The sequence below is a fragment of the Capricornis sumatraensis genome, chromosome 13 (genome assembly GCF_032405125.1).
Source record: "Capricornis sumatraensis isolate serow.1 chromosome 13, serow.2, whole genome shotgun sequence".
Classification (NCBI taxonomy): domain Eukaryota; kingdom Metazoa; phylum Chordata; class Mammalia; order Artiodactyla; family Bovidae; genus Capricornis; species Capricornis sumatraensis.
Window position 1 is genome coordinate 26671007 of NC_091081.1, and position 18431 is coordinate 26689437.

Sequence of the window (18431 nt, forward strand, 5' to 3'; positions counted from 1 at the left end):
TCCAGGCAACATCAATTAATACTTTCATTTATTTTAAAAGAGAAACATAAAACACACAAGCAATTACTTTGAAACAGTTTTAATTTTTCTTTGTAGAAGCAAAACAGTCCCATAAGACATTTACTTTTCAAAAATCCTTATATACAAATAACTGTGTAAGATGGAAGAAACAACTAAAAACAGCATAAACCACCAACACAACAGCTCCTAACAGTAGGCCAGGTCAGGGTGCAGACCTCATGAAAACAAGCTGCTGACCTTCCAAGAACTACAATCCCCAGGGAGCAATCTTGTCCTCTTTAACTTGCTGGGTGGCAGAGCTCAGGGGAATTACTCAAACTATGAAAATCCCCAAGCATGGTCACCTAGGGGGAAATGAGGAGACAGATATGACTTGAGCAGGATAATTATTTTGTAGTAACAGTAAAGAAGAGTAAACTTAAGTGGTAAAGGCTGCGTGAGCTCCAACTTCAACAGGTAGTTAACTGTGTATTCTCCAGACACGGCATTTGTTAGTGAAGGCAGAACACACAATGTATACTTGCTACTTGTCTTTCAAATAACAGTCTCTATTCACATTTATTGATTATAGATACATGTAAATGGTATGTAAAATAAGAAAAAGATAGCAAACACCAAGGCATACTGTTCTATGTGCAGTTTATTTCACTTAATCCTCACAGTAAATCCTCACAGTAACCCTATGAGGTGAGAACCATTATTATTCATGTTTTACCACACACAAAAAATCTAAGTCATAGGGAATTTAATTGTTTGACCAAGATCACACACCTGGAATGCAAAGCTAGGTATCTTGTCTCCAGAGCTCCTGCTTTTAATTTAGCTCCAGTTCTGCCTCATGTAATTGGATTTTTAACCCCATTATCACAGAGCTATTCTTCCAGGGCTGTAAATTCTGTTTCTGCACTGTGAACTTCCACTTCTCTGAACCATTTTCATCTTCTGCCTCCCAATTCACCTTCTGGTTTCACCTGCTTCTATGAACAATCTGGACCCCTAGTCATTTCAGCTGTGCCCCAAACCCGCTCCCAGGCCTCTCCTGCACAGGCACACCAAGGTGGCTGCCTGCACTGGTGATCTCTGTTGCTACCACTGCTTCTCAGCAGCAAAGACTTACTGCTGACCTGAGAAAAAGTCTTGCTGTTGGTCGGTAAGTGGGCCTCACTACTGCTCAGCAGTCCTTTCACTGACACTGCACAGTGTCCATAGCAGCTGTTCCCAACTTCTTCCAGGATTAAATCCCCAATGCACCTATCTAGCCCTTTGCAGATTATCTTACCATGGCTTTATTGAAAATTCATCCAAAGTAGGGTTGTCAAAATGTAGGTTGTCAGGAGTTATCTGAATTTCAAATAAATAAGGAAACACAGTTTAGGGTAAATGAGTCCAAAATACTGCATTACATAAATATTTAAGTGGTATTTACACCAATAAAAATAGCAGACCGAGAGCCTATCAAATATTGTATGCCATGCCGTCAGTCCTCAGTCATGTCCGGATCTTTGCAGCCCCATGGACTGTAGTCTGCCAGGCTCCTCTGTCCGTGGGTTTTCCCAGGCAAGAATACGGGAGTACTCTGCCATTTCCTTCTCCAGCCAAATATTGTATAGAACATACTTAATACTAAAAACTTGTTCATTGTTTACCTGAAGTTTAAATTTTACTGGGCATCTTGAATTTAATTTGGTAAATCTAATTCAACCAAATTCCTCTCTTTCCATTCCCAGAGGTATTCTTTCTTTTTTCCAAGGGTTAATTCTCTGACCTATGGTATTGATCTTTCTCCTTACTTCACCTTCTTCTTCATCCTACATATTCCTTTATTTCTACTTTCAAGCATACTCCTGTCATTCCTACGGTGGTATTCATGGTCCCAATCCTTCCCCACCTGTGTGAACCCATGCCTTTACCATGCCACTCTGCAACTTCTCTAGAGAGGTGGAGTCTATTTCCCAACCCTGGAATCTGGGCCTGGTCACATAACCTGGCCAACGCAATGAGGCAGAAGGGCCAGCATGTCAGTTTGGCATCTAGACCTCAGGAAGCCTTATGTATTTCTACTTGCCCTCTTAAGACTCATCTTCCAGATAAGAAAAAAACAAAAATTGAAGAAAAAGACCACTAATTCAAAAAGATACATGTACCCCAAAGTTCACAGCAGCATTATTTACAATTGCCAAGACATGGAAGCAACCTAAGTGTCCATCAACAGATGAATGGATAAAGAAGGTGTGGTGCATATGTACGATGGAATACTACTCACTCATAAAAAAGAGTGACATTTTGCCATTTGCAGCAACAGGGATGGATTTTATGTTAAATGAAATAAGTCAGAGAAAGATACTGTATATCACTTATATGTGGAATCTAAAGAACACAACAAACTGTGAATATAGTACAAAAGCAGACTTACAGAGAACCAGCGGTTAACAGTGGGGGGAGGGTGGGGGGAGGGGCAACATAGGGGTCAGGAATTAAGAGATACAAACTATGATATATAAAATAAGCTACAAGGATACACTGTACAACACAGGGCATACAGCTAATATGTTAGAATAATTACAAATGAGTATAGCCTTTAAAAATGTGAATCACTATATTGTTCACCTATAATTTACATAATATTGCATACCAACTGTACTATAATTTTAAAAATACTGCAGACAATAAAGCCGAAAACAAAACTCCTCTTCCATCTCCGTGAGAAAGACATGCTTAGGCAAGTCAGAGTCCCAGGAGGATGACAGATATGTGAAATAGAGCCCAGCCTAGAGGAAACCCCCCAGTAGGCTTTCAGAAGTATGAGCAAGCCCAGCAGAGATTAGCCAACCCTCAGACACTTGAACTGTAACAATTACTGTCTTAAACCACTGTGTTTTAGAATGGTTGTTATTCAGCAATAACTAACTTGAGACATTGTCAGTAATGCCTAACGCGGCTCCCGAACTGTGTTAGGCATTACTGACAAGACATCTATCCCAACTTTCTTTCTTGCACTCCTAATCTACTGCAAAAAGTATCCTGTATTTTTTTTTTTAACCTTTGTTCTCTTACCACTTATTTTTGTTATCTGTACCACTTCTCTCTCAATTGAAACCAAAACCTCGTAATGGTCTGTCCAATCACTTTGGCCTCTATATAGCATCTGACACCTCCGTTAAAATCCCCCGCTCTTGGACTGCACTACTATCAACTTCTTTGACTGTTTCATCTACTTCAGGGCTTCAGGGGTTTATCTTCTCTTACAGTCTTCTGGGCATTTATTCATTCCCCCCCAAAGTAACTGTCACTGATTTGACTCACACCTTTATCTCCACCCTCAAACTCTCTTCTAAACTGTAGTTTAATTGGTTCTCAAACCAATGCATTACAATCACCCAGAGGGCTTACTGATATTCAGACTGCCAGGGCCCTGTTCCTCAAGTTTCATATTCAGTTAGTCTGGGGTGGGGCCTGAGAATTTACATTTCTAACAAGTTCTTAGGTAATGCTGATACATCACTTTGAAAACCCCTCTTCTAGTTTCATATTTCTAACTAACAGTCTCCACCTGGTTATCCACAGGTGCCTCAAAGGTCACATACAGTGTCAATTAGAGGTTTTTTTAATTGTAAGCCCTAGGAACCAATTTGGCTAACTACAGCAAAACAAGAATTTATTAGGGAGTTCACAGAATCAACATGAAGGCTGGTAAACCATGTTCCAAATGAGACAGGAACAAGGAAAGAGACGACTTGACAGCAGAAGCACTACCTCTAGTCAGAAGAAGTAAACAGTGTTTCTTGTGTCCTTAAGTCTCTCTGTTCAAGATCCACTCCAAATGAGAGTCCTTTACCCAACCCCGAGTTGTACCAGGGCAGCAACAGAAAGGATGATGGTGGAAGTAGCCGCAAAGGACTCCTTTTTTTCTGTCTTAGTTTAGACCCTCCTAATCAAGCAGGTGGATTACTACAACAACCTCTTAACTGGTTTTCTTGCCCCTAATCTAACCTCCAGTTCATTCTCCTCATTTTTACATCATCTTCAGTTATCTCTTTAAGACATGTCATTTTCTTCTTTGCCTTGTCTGGTGTAGTGTTCCTGTCTTATCTTAAGTAATAAATTACTTCTCTTTATGTGCAAGTGGTTGGGATACTTTTACATCAGCAGACTCATAAAACGGAAAAGTAGTTTTAGAAGGTAGGGAATACGTTCTATTGTAAAATGAGGATCTAATTCCCTAGTAACTAGCAAGGACCTAATTCCCTAGCAAGGATCAGAAGTGGTCCCAAAGGTCTGCATTGAGACCCCTCTAGGAGCCTTTAAGAGATCAATATCTCATGAAACTAAAGACAAGGACCTAGCCCTCAACTGTATTACCAGCACTGGACTCAAAACAGGCACTTAATGAAATCATCTCCAGGCCCTCCTTACTTTAGGTTAGTGTATGTGTTAGCCTCCTGACCGACTTCCTCGTCTGCAGTCTCTGCCTGCCTATCTCCTTGCTACCAAATCCTTCCTGTATAGCAATGCTAAATCAAACCGATCATCATTTCCTGCTCAAAACTATCAGACTCCCCAAAACATGCTTGCCAACTATGAACCTCTCAGTATTCAAACCCTTCCATAATCTGGTTTCAACCAACTTTCTAGGCTTTCTTCCACTTGTTACTTACACTGTCAACTGTGTCTAGACAAACAATGTTTTTTCAATAAAACCTTTTCTGCTCTTATTGGTTTGGTTCCACTTTTTGAAATGTGTTTGTCCCATGGTGTATACTCTACCTTACCCTACCTTCAAAGTCTAGGTAAAATTTGTCAGTATGTGTGTGCATGCCAAGTTGCTTCAGTTGTGTCTGATTCTTTGTGACCCCATGGACTATAGCCCGCCAGGCTCCTCTGTCCATGGGATTCTCTAGGCAAGAATACTGGAGTGGCTTGACATGCCCTTCTCCAAGGGATCTTTCCAACCCAGGGATCAAACTTGGGTCTCTTATGCCTCCTGTATTTGCAGGCAAGTTCTTTACCACTCACTAGCACCACCTGGGAAGTCAGTGTTCCTAACCTTTTTTAATCCATGACTCACATTTCAGGTTCTTTTGGACATGCCCTCTTGTACCACATACCTGATAACTACTGAGTTAAGGATCTTTCTATTTGGAACTTTTTAAAACTAATGTCTTGTTTGTATAAATACTTCATGAGTTAAACACATACTATCTTAAACTTCATTATAAGCTTGTATTATTTGTTTTACTGGCTTTTAAGAGCATTAAGAAGCTTTCTATTACTACTTAATTTTCTGTATTTCCCAGAAACTACTCCTGTGCCTTACACATAGTAGTGGTGATCATAATCTGTTGCACAAATAGTGTTTGGGACTGATCCATTATAGAAAGCAGCCAGTGGCTGCATCAGGAATTCCTGAACTGGTGGAATCAAGGGATATAAGTCTTGGTGGTTGGAACTAGAAGCTGAGTCTAAAACCAAAGATGATCAGGTTGTAGTGAGATGCCAAGAGGCCAAACACAAGCATCAATTAAAAAGATCCAAAGGCCAAACCTGAGACAATGTGTAGAGCAAATGGTATGGAGTAAGGCAAAGGAAAGTAGAAATAATAATAGGTTAATAATAAGTGGATGGGGATCTGGGATAGTAGACTTCTTTAGGGGCTTATGCATAGCACTTACCAAATCAAAATGAGTGGTTTGTTGGTAGAATGGAGTTGCCTAAGAATCATAAGTTGGGCCGGCAGCCATTTATCATTTCTAGCAAAGAAACACATACATGGAAATAAATTTATAATTGCAAACATAGTGAAATATAAATCAATTTGCTTTGAGAGATTTAATTTGAGCTCCATTTTCTTGCTTCTGCCTTGTCTCCTTAATTTCATAGTTTTGCACAAGATTACATACAAGTTCTAATGTATTTTTTTTCCTTTATATTATGGATAGAGAAAAACATTTTAAGAGATACAATATCATAGTACTCAATATCAAATACAAAAATTCGGAAAAAAATTTTGCTATATTTTTTAGATTTTTTATTCTACCAATTACTAAAGCTACAATAAGAAAATGGTACCTAGTAAATGATAGATAGGGAAGCCTGGTGTGCTACTGTCCATTGGATCACAAAGAGTCGGACACGACTTAGCCACTGAAAAACATGGCCCTAATACCCACTGATTTTCCTACGTGGACTGTTCACAGCCTGGAAAATTCCAAGAATATTTCACAAAGGTTTTTAAAAAAATTTTTAACATAAAACAAAAAAATCCTAATTATCAGAAATGCCTATTTTATTATTGAGAGCTCTAAAGAGTTTAATGCCTCACAGCTACCTTTCCTTATCAAGCATTTGTTTCGTTTGCCTGTCAGTCTGTGCTGTCGAGTTGAGCAGCTCTCTGCCACACGCAGTGTTTTCTTATACTAATTAGCAGCAAGCATTGTGGCAAAAACTAACGTCCACATGAAACGCAAAGCAAAATTCACTTTAAATTCTATTGTAAACATGCAGTAGTCCTTGGCATGAATTGTAAAATAAATTTTGTTTTGAATTAAATGCTGAAAAAGTATACTTTTAAAACCTGTATTATTCTTTCTGATATTACTGAGACAAGGATAAACTCCCATATTAATTTCCTTAAAAGTCAGTATTTGGCAAACAACATAAAAGAATAGGAAGATGACTTACCAAGGAGCTAGGTGACCTGGCACCCACATACTCTTTGGGGTTTTAGGCAAGTTACTTATTCTAAATCTCTATTTCCTCATCATAAAATCTAAAGACCTGAATTAGCTTAACGGTTCTTTAGAGGAAGAGGCATTAGAACTTGGCATTTCTGACTTGGTAGATGTGAGACGGGAAAGTCTGGGTAAGTGTGACTTTACAATACTTCATGGGTGATCCTGATACATATTACTGGGTTAAGAATCAAAGAACTAATCCATTTCATGGGTCTTTGAAATTTTAAAACTCTACTTGTTATGTTCAATCAATGGAATTTTAACAGCTCCCAGCTTTCATCATTATTCTCTTCTTAATGAATACTATTTTAGGCAAATCCAAGTAGTCTCTAGTTGTTACAACTCCGGGCCAGAGGCCTAAGGCTCAGCTCACTTGAGTCATTTCATTCTTGCCTTTCCCAGCTTCCCCTTTCCATCATTTCTTAATGAAGTGTATTTCAGGTAATAAAGAAGCTATAATTATTATTAATATTGTTGTTGTGTAGTTGTTCAGTTGTGTCCAACTCTTTGTGACCCCATGGACTGCAGCACGCCAGGCTTCTCTGTCCTTCACTATCTCCCTGAGTCTGCTCAAACATGTCCATTGAGTCAGTGATACCATCCAAACATCTTATCCTCTGTCTCCCCCTTCTCTTCCTGCCCTCCATCTTTCCCAACACCAAGGTTTTTTCCTGTGAGTTGGCTCTTCACATCAGGTGGCCAAAGTATTGGAGCTTCAGCATCAGTCCTCCCAATAAATAATAATTTATCCTAAGTTATGAATAATAGCTTACAGTTACTGGGTGCTTACCAGTTCTAAGGTATTAACTCATTTAAAACACATAATTCAATCTTCTGCCAATGCAAGAGACACAGGTTCAATTCCTGGATCAGGAAGATTGCCCCGCAGAAAGGCAGAGCAACCCACTCCAGTATTCTTGCCTGGAAAATCCCATGGACAAAGGGGCTTGGTGGGCTCCATCTACGGGGTTGCAAAAGAATCAGATACAACTTAGTAACTAAAACAACAATTCAATCCTCACAACCACTCTGTGAGATAGGAACTTAGTATTATCATCTGTATATCATGGATGGGAGAACTGAGGTACAGAAAGTAATCTGCCCAAAATGACAGAGCAGGGACCTAGGGAAGCTGGGTTGTAGAGTGAATTCTTAACCATGCTGCCACTCAATAAACAAGTATATGTACAAACATACACATTGCTGTTGCCCATCCATGCAGTACTGCTTTGCCTGCTACTTCAGGCGGGAAAGGGAGTGTGTTCTCAGAAATTTGTGGGATCAGAAATGATGGAAAGGGGAAGCTGGGAAAGGCAAGAATGGAATGAATCAAGTGAGCTGAGCCTTAGGCCTCTGGTTCCAAGTTACAACTGGAGACTTCTTGGATTTGCTTCTAAAAGGGTAAGTATCGTAGTAGTGATTTCCCTTCCATTGTCATTTCATTCCATAATGTTTGAGACTGTTCTTTTTGACTATTCAAATATTAATTTTAAAAACATTAAACATTTACCTTATTGGATAGACAAGACCCCAAACTATTGATATAAAGTAAAACAGGAAAGTAAGCACAAAAGCTAAATTAGAGAATCAGAGAGAGGTTAATGTAATTGAAATGATTCAGCCTAATAGTACTTTTGGGTATACAAAGAATTTATAACATTGTATCTTGGTTTATGAAGCAGGAGGTTCAGATGGGTAGAGACTAATACATTATAAAGAAAACCTTCTCTTCCCAACAGTATGGATAGAGAATGATCTAGCCAGGATTGGAGGTCCTGAATTTAGTGTTACTGACAAAGTGACAATTTAGCATTATCAACAAAGGTGAATTTATTGCACTGAAAAAAGTCTGTCTAGTCAAAGCTATGGTTTTTTCAGTAGTCATGTATGGATGTGAGAGTTGAAAACATAAAGAAGGCTGAGCATCGAAGAACTGATGCTTTTGAATTGTGGTGCTGGAGAAGACTCTTGAGAGTCCCTTGGACTGCAAGATCAAACCAGTCAATCCTAAAAGAAATCAGTCCTGAATATTCATTGGAAGGACTGATGCTGAAGCTGAAACAAACTCCAATACTTTGGAAACCTGATGCAAAGAACTGACTCACTGGAAAAGACCCTGATGCTGGGAAAGACTGAAGGCAGGAGGAGAAGGGGACGACAGAGGATGAGATGGTTGGATGGCATCACCGACTCAATGGACATGAGTTTGAACAAGCTCTGGGAGTTGATGACGGACAGGGAAGCCTGGTGAGCTGCAGTGCGTGGGATCACAAAGAGTTGGACATGACTGAGCGACTGAACTGCTCATAACTGCCTGAACATAACTGCCAATATGCACAGCAGTTATTTTTCTCTATCTGGGTGCACTCAGCAACCTGGGAGCAGACACTTAGTTAAACTGGTGTTTTCCCACGTGATACCAGGGCAACACAGCAAAGGAGACATAGTTCCAGGCAAGAGTGATAACTTAAAACAGAATGCAGCAGGAGACAAAAGACGTGAAGGCAGGAGAAGGCTGATAGGGAGAAAGAAGTGAAGTCTCTGGAATGGAGTTTCCCAACTCAGAGAAACCCGAGAAGGTAGAGGCTGCGGCAGAGCTGGGAAGAGCACTGGAAATGAGACGTCAGGGAACTGAGAATTGCTGTGCTGGGAGTAACTGAGACAGCGAGTTAGGATGAAAGTTCTGGCCAGATGTGAAGTCTGTATTTCTGAAGTCAGAGGAGTTGGATGTATGACGAGATTCTCAATGTGGCAACAGAAGCGAGAGGCTGAAGATCACATCAAGGAACTCTGAGGCTGGTGCTAGGAAGCTGTCTCTTTGGGTGATGAATTTACTCAGGATGAGGGCAGGAACGCTGGTAAAGAGGAAGATGTAGCCAAGTGTCATGGTCATTAATAAATTTTGAAAGACCCTGGATATCCTTAGCACAGGGGACTGGATATTCTAGAAAGGTATCTTTCTCCTTTATTTATATGTGTTTTCAGTCTAAGAACAGCTCATAGTAATGCAGAAGCAGCGGCTCAAGAAAAATGAGTAATGTTTCCCCTCATTCTTAAGACTAATCTTTGCTGTACTTTTTAAACTTGGCAAGAACCTCTGCTTCACATTTTAAAAAATATTTGGCTGTGCCGAGTGTTAGCTGCAGCATGTGTGGTCTTCGATCTTAGCTGTGGTATGTGGGATCTGGTTCCCCAACCAGGAATCGAACCCAGGGCCCTGCACCGGGAGAGTGGAGTTCTCAATGGATTATCTGGGAAGTCCCATATTTTCATCCTAAGGCTAGGTCTGCTAAAGTCGAATGGAAAATGAAATTACTTGCTAGTTTAGGCAAAAAACAAACAAACAAACAAACCACCTCTCAGTTCCCTGCTGTCATAAATTTGTGGAAGTAAATGTCTTAAAAACAAATTACAACACAACTGCCCTAGTTCTGGTTTGAAAACATCTGGTGAGACCACTGGGTACAGTTTCCCACTATTCTTTAAAGTTTTTTTTTTATTTTAAAGATATAAAAACACACATACAAAGGTTTGTTACAATCTTGAAGGAACAGGTTGGCATGTTATTTACTGACAGGCTGACCTTTACACAAACAACCCCTGCCTTCAACAAGCTGAAATTACTGTTACTGATGCCTTCAGAATAGTGTCTGCTTCAGAGAGCAGCACGTTTTGTCCAAGTCATACAGAAATGGCTATACTGGACACCATTTTGTCAGCAAATGGTGCAATGCAGAGAGCAGGGGAAAACTATTTCTGCAGTACCAACCATATGTGTGATACTGTGCAAGTAAAAAAAGGAAATGTCAAAATGTTGAGAAACTTACAATTTATTGGTCAATTACATAATACTTTAGCACAGAGCTAGGTCTTACATTTTTTGAATCACCCTCAGCATCTAACATAGGACTTTATAGATATCAACAAGTTAACAAAAAGTGAAAACAATACAAAATGCTTAGAAGGAATAAAATACATGCTTAATATAGGTGACCAAGAGAAAACAGCTAAATTTGTGTCATTACTACCTATGAAAAATCTTGCTTCTAAATTTAAGCATGTACTGACACAGGAAGGTCCCTATTGTTACCCTTACTTTTACCCAGATAACTCCTCTTCCTCCTTAAATATTAACTTAGAGTCATATTCCTCAAGAAAGTCTTTATTCTTCTCTCTAGACTAAGTTGGACAGCTTTGCCACGTGAGAATGGCACCCTGTTCTTTGGAAGTATTTGGTCATCTCAAATGATCTGTTTAATAGCTGTCTTTTCCACTAGACCAGGGATCAGTGAACAGCTCATGGATCAAACCCAGCCCCGCTGCCTGTTTTTTAAATAAAGTTTTATTGGAATTCACTCTTTCATATATGTGATTCATGATTGTTTTTGTGTTTCTATGGCAAAGTTGAATAGTTTGTGAGAGAGACCGTATGGCCTGAAAAACCTAAAATTTATCTGTCCCTTTATAGGAAAAATTTGCTAAACCCTACACTAGAATATAAGAATGAAAGCTGAAGTCATGCCTGTCATTTTCACTTCTATGTTCCTAGCTCTTAGCATAATAACTGGCACCTTAGTATTTTTGGACTAATTTCAACCTCAAGCTTTAACCCATTTTATCAGCGATACGTATGAGATCACATTAATTGGCCTGTGTTTATTACAGCATTATAATCACTGCTTATCCAGATAATGATTGTAGTATTCTAGTTGAGGGGGGGGACAAAAATTAAATTATACACAAGTGAATGGGTTATTGCAATGAGGTAAGTGCTATGGAAAAAAAAACAGTACAATTAGAGTGTGTAACAGAGAAACATAATCAAATACAGTTGGGGAAGCCCTCCATAAGTGAACTTTGACCTGAATTTTTTTTTTTAAATTTTATTTATTTATTTGGCTGCTCTGGGTCTTAGTTGTAGCATGTGGGATCTAGCTCCCTGACCAAGGATCGAACCTGGGCCCCCTGGACTGGGAGCTCAGAGTCTTAGCCACTGGACCACCAAGGAAGTCCCTGACCTGAAATTTAAAGAGTAACTAGGGAAAAGAGGTGGAGAGTGGAAGAACAAACCAGGCAGAAAGAAAATCACATACAGTTCTCTCTTCTTTGGAGAGGAAGAACATGGCATGTATGGAGAACTGATGCTCTTGTGAAATAATAAACAGTAAAGTAAATTCCTGCAAAGTTAAGAGTAGGATCCAAAATGGAGCTAATCACTGTGATATTTATAACAAAATTTGAAACATTCTGTTACTGGCCAAGAGTAGGAAAATGGAAGCTATTGTACATCCATGACACAGTGTATTCTGCATCCATTAGAATAATGTATACAAAGAATTCTCATTTGCATGGGAAATGTTTCTGCTTCAATGTAAAGTGAAAAGAAGAACCTAAGAGATTATTTCCATTATGTAAAGTATTTATTGAAACATTTTCTATGGAAAAAATGGACTAAAATGTTAATAACTGCCTTTGGGTGGGATTGAATGTCCTATATTTTATGGTTTTTCATATTTTCTTTCCTATGCATTTCAAATCTTTAAGATTAGAGAAACATATTTTACTGAAATAAGGAAACACAAGTGTTGTTCTGTGACCTACACATCTGACAGTAAATAGGCTCTCCTGGCTCCTGGAAAGGGGATGCAAATTGAGGATCAAAACCCAGGAGAGTTTACTGTCAGTAATAATTATTAGTGGAAGTTCTCCTGCAGTGTGATTTAAGCTGTGCAGTGGGGACTTTGGGGCAAGGGAAAACTACCCTGAGATATGTCTACAGACACTTGATTGTAAGATTTTGTTATTTTGATTATTTAAACTGAGAACTTAAACTAACCTTATTTATTATATGGGTTTGGTTTCTTCTGGCCTAGGCATAATCCACTGGAAATGCCCCAATATTAGTTCTGGATATGTAATTTAGATGAGGGTCCTGGAGAGCGCAAGCATCAGTTCTAATATTACTCTATTCTGAAAGTTTTTTGTTTCCTAAACATCTTCTTTAATTTATAGGCTATTGGTCTCTCCCTTAAAACTACTACTGCTAATTTATGGAAGTAGAAGAGTTGAAAGTTGTTTTCTGAAAGTTTTGTTTCTCCCTGTGACTGAGTAGATTAACTGGTTAAAAAGATAAGAACAGAGAGAAATTCAGCTCTCACCATGATTAATTTTACTGTCCTTCAGTTTGTTTTTTTTTTTTAAAGAAGAGACATAAAACTCCATTCTTTTAGTAAAAAAATATTTTATTAATCATTCAGGCAATACATATTTATGTGCCTATCTTATACCCAGATGACTGCTGTGAGTAAATTGGGGGAAACCCACATGAACTCTTTTTGAGAGCGAGCAGTCCAATGGCAACTGCCTCCAGGATTTGCCATATTTACTTAGGTCTTCTAAATCCCTTCCAGGAGGAAATGAGTTTCTTTTCCATCATGGTTTCAGAGAAGCCAGACACTGTATGAAGGACTGAGTAAAAATTTCCCTTAGAAAAGATCAACTACCATTTATATGCAAGTGACACATAAAATTCACTGGTCCCCTTTAAATTTTCATTCCCAAATGTTTGCTTCATCACCAAGGTCGTTCATATTATTTTTCTGATAATGGAAAAAAAAGATCACCATAATTCTGCTCTCCCAGGTATGAGAATTTTGAAATCTTTTTTTAACTCAACTCTGTATTTTGCTCTGCTTGAGAATCCAAAGCAAAAATTGCACATGACCTTTCCTAGATCTGTAATGATCATGGTTCCTAGCTGCAGACATCAGAGTCCACTCCAGGAGTTCAGTAGAGAGAAGTAACTCCTCTTTGGGGGCATTTAGAAATATATGGGGGCATTTTTATCACAGTGGAATGTAGTGCCCAGGGGTCAGGGATGTTAAATATCCTGCACAATAAAGAATTGTTTCATCCAAAATACCAGGAGAACCCCCCTTGAGAAACACTGAGCTCAGGGTCAACTTCATGGGCATGCAAACTGTGCAGTCATACAGGGTCCACTGCTTGGTTTAATGCTCTGCAGTTACCATGCTGAAAATCTTAATACTTTTATGTTTGAATGTCTGTTTTATTAAAAAAGTCAGTGGTACAATGGATCATACAGGCAAGTCGAAGAGGCAACCTGTTTGTCTTTTTCCTTATACCCAGTTTGCATACATCAGTATAATGCCTCACAAGGATTATGATGAACCTAAGTAGTGCAGGAACTCAGAGAGTTACAAAGTGGCTACAAGGCAAGCATGTTACATCAGCGACTGATTTAGTGGAGGCACTGACAGTTCTAAGAGGCAATGCATTCCATTTCAACCAGAAGTTGTGTCAGGTATAGAAAAAAGACACTGGCATCCTAAGATACACACATGACCAAATAACTCTGTCATATCCTTTCTTGTGTGTTACAGAAGTATGACTATTTTCACTGAAAATGATGACACAGAAGGAAGGGGAAAGGTAGGGCAACCCATAGTTCCTTTCAGTTCAGTCCTTCCTTACTCAGGTTGATAGGCTGTGCTCCTATCAAGAAGGGAAAGAAAAACAGCTGAGTTGGTTGTATGCAGTATTTACACTGCTCTGAAAAGCACAAAATACATCCTTGTGGGATGTACAAACTACAAAATATGAACTGTGTAATTTTGGTGATTTCATGTATGAGTTAAATGCTCTTGTATTTGCATCTATAAATGGCACTGCACAATTAAAGATAAATGATAAAATTCATCCTAATAATCTAAAATTCTAATTCTTCTATACTCAGAATGACATTAAAACACAAATTTAAAAAACAGCACGACAAGTTGAGGGAGAGATGACAGAAGAAAGAAAAAGCCTTATATTTTCAGTACATATAATGGCAACTTTTTTCCTTCTTTGTGAACAGGGGTCCTACATTTTTCATTTTGCTCTGGGCTCAACAAACTGTGTAGCTGACTGTGACTGAGCTAGTTTAAGCAGAAAGGGATTAAAGGATAGTACTTAGCTCATAGATCTCTGAGAGGACCAGACAATCAGGCTTGGATAATACATCGCTAGAAACAACATCCAGAAAAAAACCACACCAGGAAGAACATTCATCCCACATCACATTGCTATGCTAGCAGAAACCCACCGTAGCACCTCTTGCCACAGCACCTAAGACTCCCAAAACGGATGCCAGAATTCCTCCCCAGCTACTCAGAAGAATCAGACACCTCTGCCATGGTGTTTGCCAGAAAATCCCATTGCCCTGAGTGCAGTTGAGGCATTTTGTTGCTCATTTTCAGGTCTATGTCTTGAATGGGCACATTTGATTGCTGGAAACTAGGTCGCATGGAGTGAAAGGCTGAAGCTAGCTGGTAATCCTCAGCTTCTTCTCCAACTAACTCTCCATTCAGTGAAACCACTTTGATAGCCTGGGAGTATTCACACAATGAAAATTGGTCAGTACTAGAAATCAGGGTCTTTCCCCTCCTCCAGCCATCCTTAATGACTTACCAGCACACCACTCATCCATGCCAGTACTCCAGTTGCAAGGCAGTGTTGAAACAGTATTTTATAATTTTCTAACTTCTGAAGTACAGAAAAGCAAGCTAGAAGGGGGTTGGATAAGTGTTGAGTAAGCCATCTTATAATATCTGCCAAAAAATTATGGTATCCATTGCTTTCTGTTCTAGATTATAAATTGCTAAGAGGCAGATGCTAACAGACATTGAACAGTATTGGTATAGAAGGCTGAGCAGGCTTTTACTAAAGGCATGACATGATGAGCATAGGTCAGTGAACTAGAAGAGATGATCAAATGTTCATTGATATGACGATAATACATTTCTGTGATGCTAGACTGTAAAACCTCTAAGAGCAGGAAACACGTCTGCTTCGTTTGTCACTATATCTCAAATCATTTGGCAAATAGTCACTTAACAGTAACAACTAAAAAAGATGCTTTAAGGTTATTGAGTATAGAGTTCAATTTCGGCATTTCTCATATTGTATGTAGGTAAGAGTTCCAAACGATTTTACTGTTTTCAGATGAGTTAAATCTCTGGATGTCAAAGATTATTGTGATACTTTTATATATATTATCTCATACAATATCCCATAAAAGTTAAAACAGGAATTACTCTCCATTTAGATGAGGAAAGAAATCCCCCAAAACAGTTATCTTTCCAAACTCATTTACCTAGTAAATGATGGTTTTTCACTCTCTAACTCAAGAGTCCAGAGCTCTTTCTTACCTCTGAAGAATATATTTATAAAACACATTTGACAGTGATTAATCAGGGGAGTATTGTCAGGTTTTCAATCTGAGCATTAATTTAATTACATGCAACTGGACACAATATCCTAATTTCATGCTGCAAATGTTTTTCTTCAAGAGTGAACATTCCTTCCTTGGAGTTCTAGAAGGATCGGAATGGTGGTTGCAACTGCCTTTTCTTAAAGTAAATGATGTTGATTTAAGAGGTAGGAGGAAAGAAAACATTTTCTAGAAATAGGTAATCTGTGAATTTGATGGTTGCTAATTGTTTAGTCACTAAATTGTGTTCAACTCTTATGACCCATGGACTGTAGCCCACCAGGCTCTTCTGTCAATGGGATTTCCCAGGCAGGAACACTTTTTACCTTTTCCTAGTTAGGAATAGTATAAATATTATGGGTTTACTAGATTGTAATATAATACAGGCATTCATGATTTTATATTATCGAAGAACCACAACAGCGGTGGGTGGAGTTGCTAACAAGACAGATTTCCAGGTCCCATCCCTCAAAAATGTGATTTAGTAAGGGCCAAGCTATTAAATCTTTTTCTCAAAATACTAAATTTTAAAGAACACTCTAGTGGCATAGAATACTGTGAGAATCACTGGTACTGTGCATCTGATATTCAGCTTGTACAAGATATTTTTCCAGAAAATGCATTTTGTATGGTAGTCCTTTTTAAAAATCACTTCCACTGCCATCTAAAACTTAAACCAACTTAAGAGATTTTGCCTCTTAAAATACTAGGTAATTTTCTGGATATTAGTAGAAATCTCGCAAGATATGTTTATAATCATGCTCTCAGGTTGAAAACGCAGGCTAATTTGATGTGGTAATCAGTCTCGAATTCCCTGGAGCACAGATTCTTATTAGCATTTTATGTCATGGAATTTATAGACAGCTTACCAGTGCTCTCCCTTTGAGCTTTCCGGTTTTCCTACTTTGAGAACCACAGTATCTCCAAATGAGGATCTCTCACAACACTTCAAATATATAGCAACCTATTAACCATTAAAATACACCTGGAAATACATGTGTGAAAGAACGATCTCTAATTTGGATAGATTGAAAATGACTGTCAGAAGTCCTAATTCAGTAGCATATTTCAAACTCGAAACCACGGTTTCTGCCGTCTACTGCTTAAATAATTTTACTGGGAAGAAACTTACAAATTTTTAAGTGAAAACTCTCGTTTCACAGGTGAGCAAACTGAGGCCCCGAAAAAAAACAATTTGTCCAAGGTCACGCCCAGTGTTAGTGACCAAGTCAGACAAAAACCTAATGGTTCGAATATTATGGACAACTCAGTTGCATCGCTTACTACCCTTTTTTTTAACCCCTTGCTTTCACAACTGCACCTCTCCTTTTTGGATGAAGTTGTTTTGTCTAACGGGCCTTCCCTTTTGCTTTCTGGCCTTAGGCTAGTAAACCCTCACGCAAACCATTAATGAGTAACACCGGGAGTCCACATCTGATGCGGTGACTTTCATGGGCCTTTTTCTTTGGCCGAAAATTTCGCTGAAGGGCTCTTAATCCTACATTCCGCAGGAGAATGGAGGGGAGGAGGGAGGTCACTAGGAACTGACAAGTCCTTACATGTCCAGGCGCGCGCCCGGGACGCAGCCTGCGGGCCCCGGGAGGAAACCAAGGAAGGATATACTACGGCGAGAGGGAAGCAAAGGGGCGGGAGAAAAACACTGCGGTGGGAAATCCCTGTGCACTGGATCAGCCAACCCCTGGCAAAGATGAGCAGAGCCGAACGTGAATAAATCTCATTAAGCGGCCGGGTGCAGACACTGCAGAACGGCGGCGGAGGAGGGGGCCCGGCGTCTAGCACGTTCGGGAGGGAACGGCGGGGCGGCCCTTTTATAGGCCGAAGCCCGCGCTCGCGCGCCCCCGCCCCTCGCGCCGCCCCTGGGCCACGCGCGAGGCCGCAGCGTTACCTGAGAAGGGCCGGCTGCGTCCGCCACCCCCGCCTCCCGCGAGGCCGAGGCGGCACGAGATCTGCGCCTCGCCTTCCCCCTACCCCGCCCCGCTCCCCCGGGCGGGTTTTCTTACCTTGTAAAAGGCCGTTTCCGCGGCTGCCCCCGCCTTCTCTGCAGGATGTGAAATGGCGGTCGGCGAGGCGAGCGCGATCGCCGCGGCTCCGGCCAATCCCGCCTAGCCGCCAAAAAACGACCCTGAACACTGGCGCCCCCCTCCCCGCCGGGCCCTCCGAGCCCATCCATGACATCGGTGCTCCGCTGCCCCTCACCCCAGGTGGCCGTGCCCACCGGCCGAGTCATCGATTCCCCGTGCCCAGCGCGGGCCCGGCTCTCCGGCAGCCTCCGCCCTCGCGGCGTGCCCGGGGGCGGGGGGAGAAAAACACCTACTCGGCCCCCCCGCTTGGGTGTCCCGCTCGGGTGCCCGCCCGGCTCCCTCCCTTTCCCGCCGTGTCCCCTC

The 18431-nt window shown here is 40.3% G+C and overlaps 1 long non-coding RNA gene across 2 annotated transcripts; it reads right to left on the bottom strand.

Moving 5' to 3' along the window:
• Positions 1-241: 241 nt before the first annotated feature.
• LOC138089865 (uncharacterized) lies at positions 242-18312 on the bottom strand. 2 transcript variants are annotated; one of them, XR_011145828.1, is made up of 4 exons: positions 18048-18312; positions 5691-5768; positions 1301-1362; positions 242-365 (listed from the first exon to the last, which is right to left on the bottom strand). It is a non-coding gene; the product is annotated as an uncharacterized lncRNA (long non-coding RNA). The 2 variants fall into 2 exon arrangements; XR_011145829.1 differs by lacking the exon at positions 18048-18312 and adding an exon at positions 7543-7646.
• Positions 18313-18431: the final 119 nt, after the last annotated feature.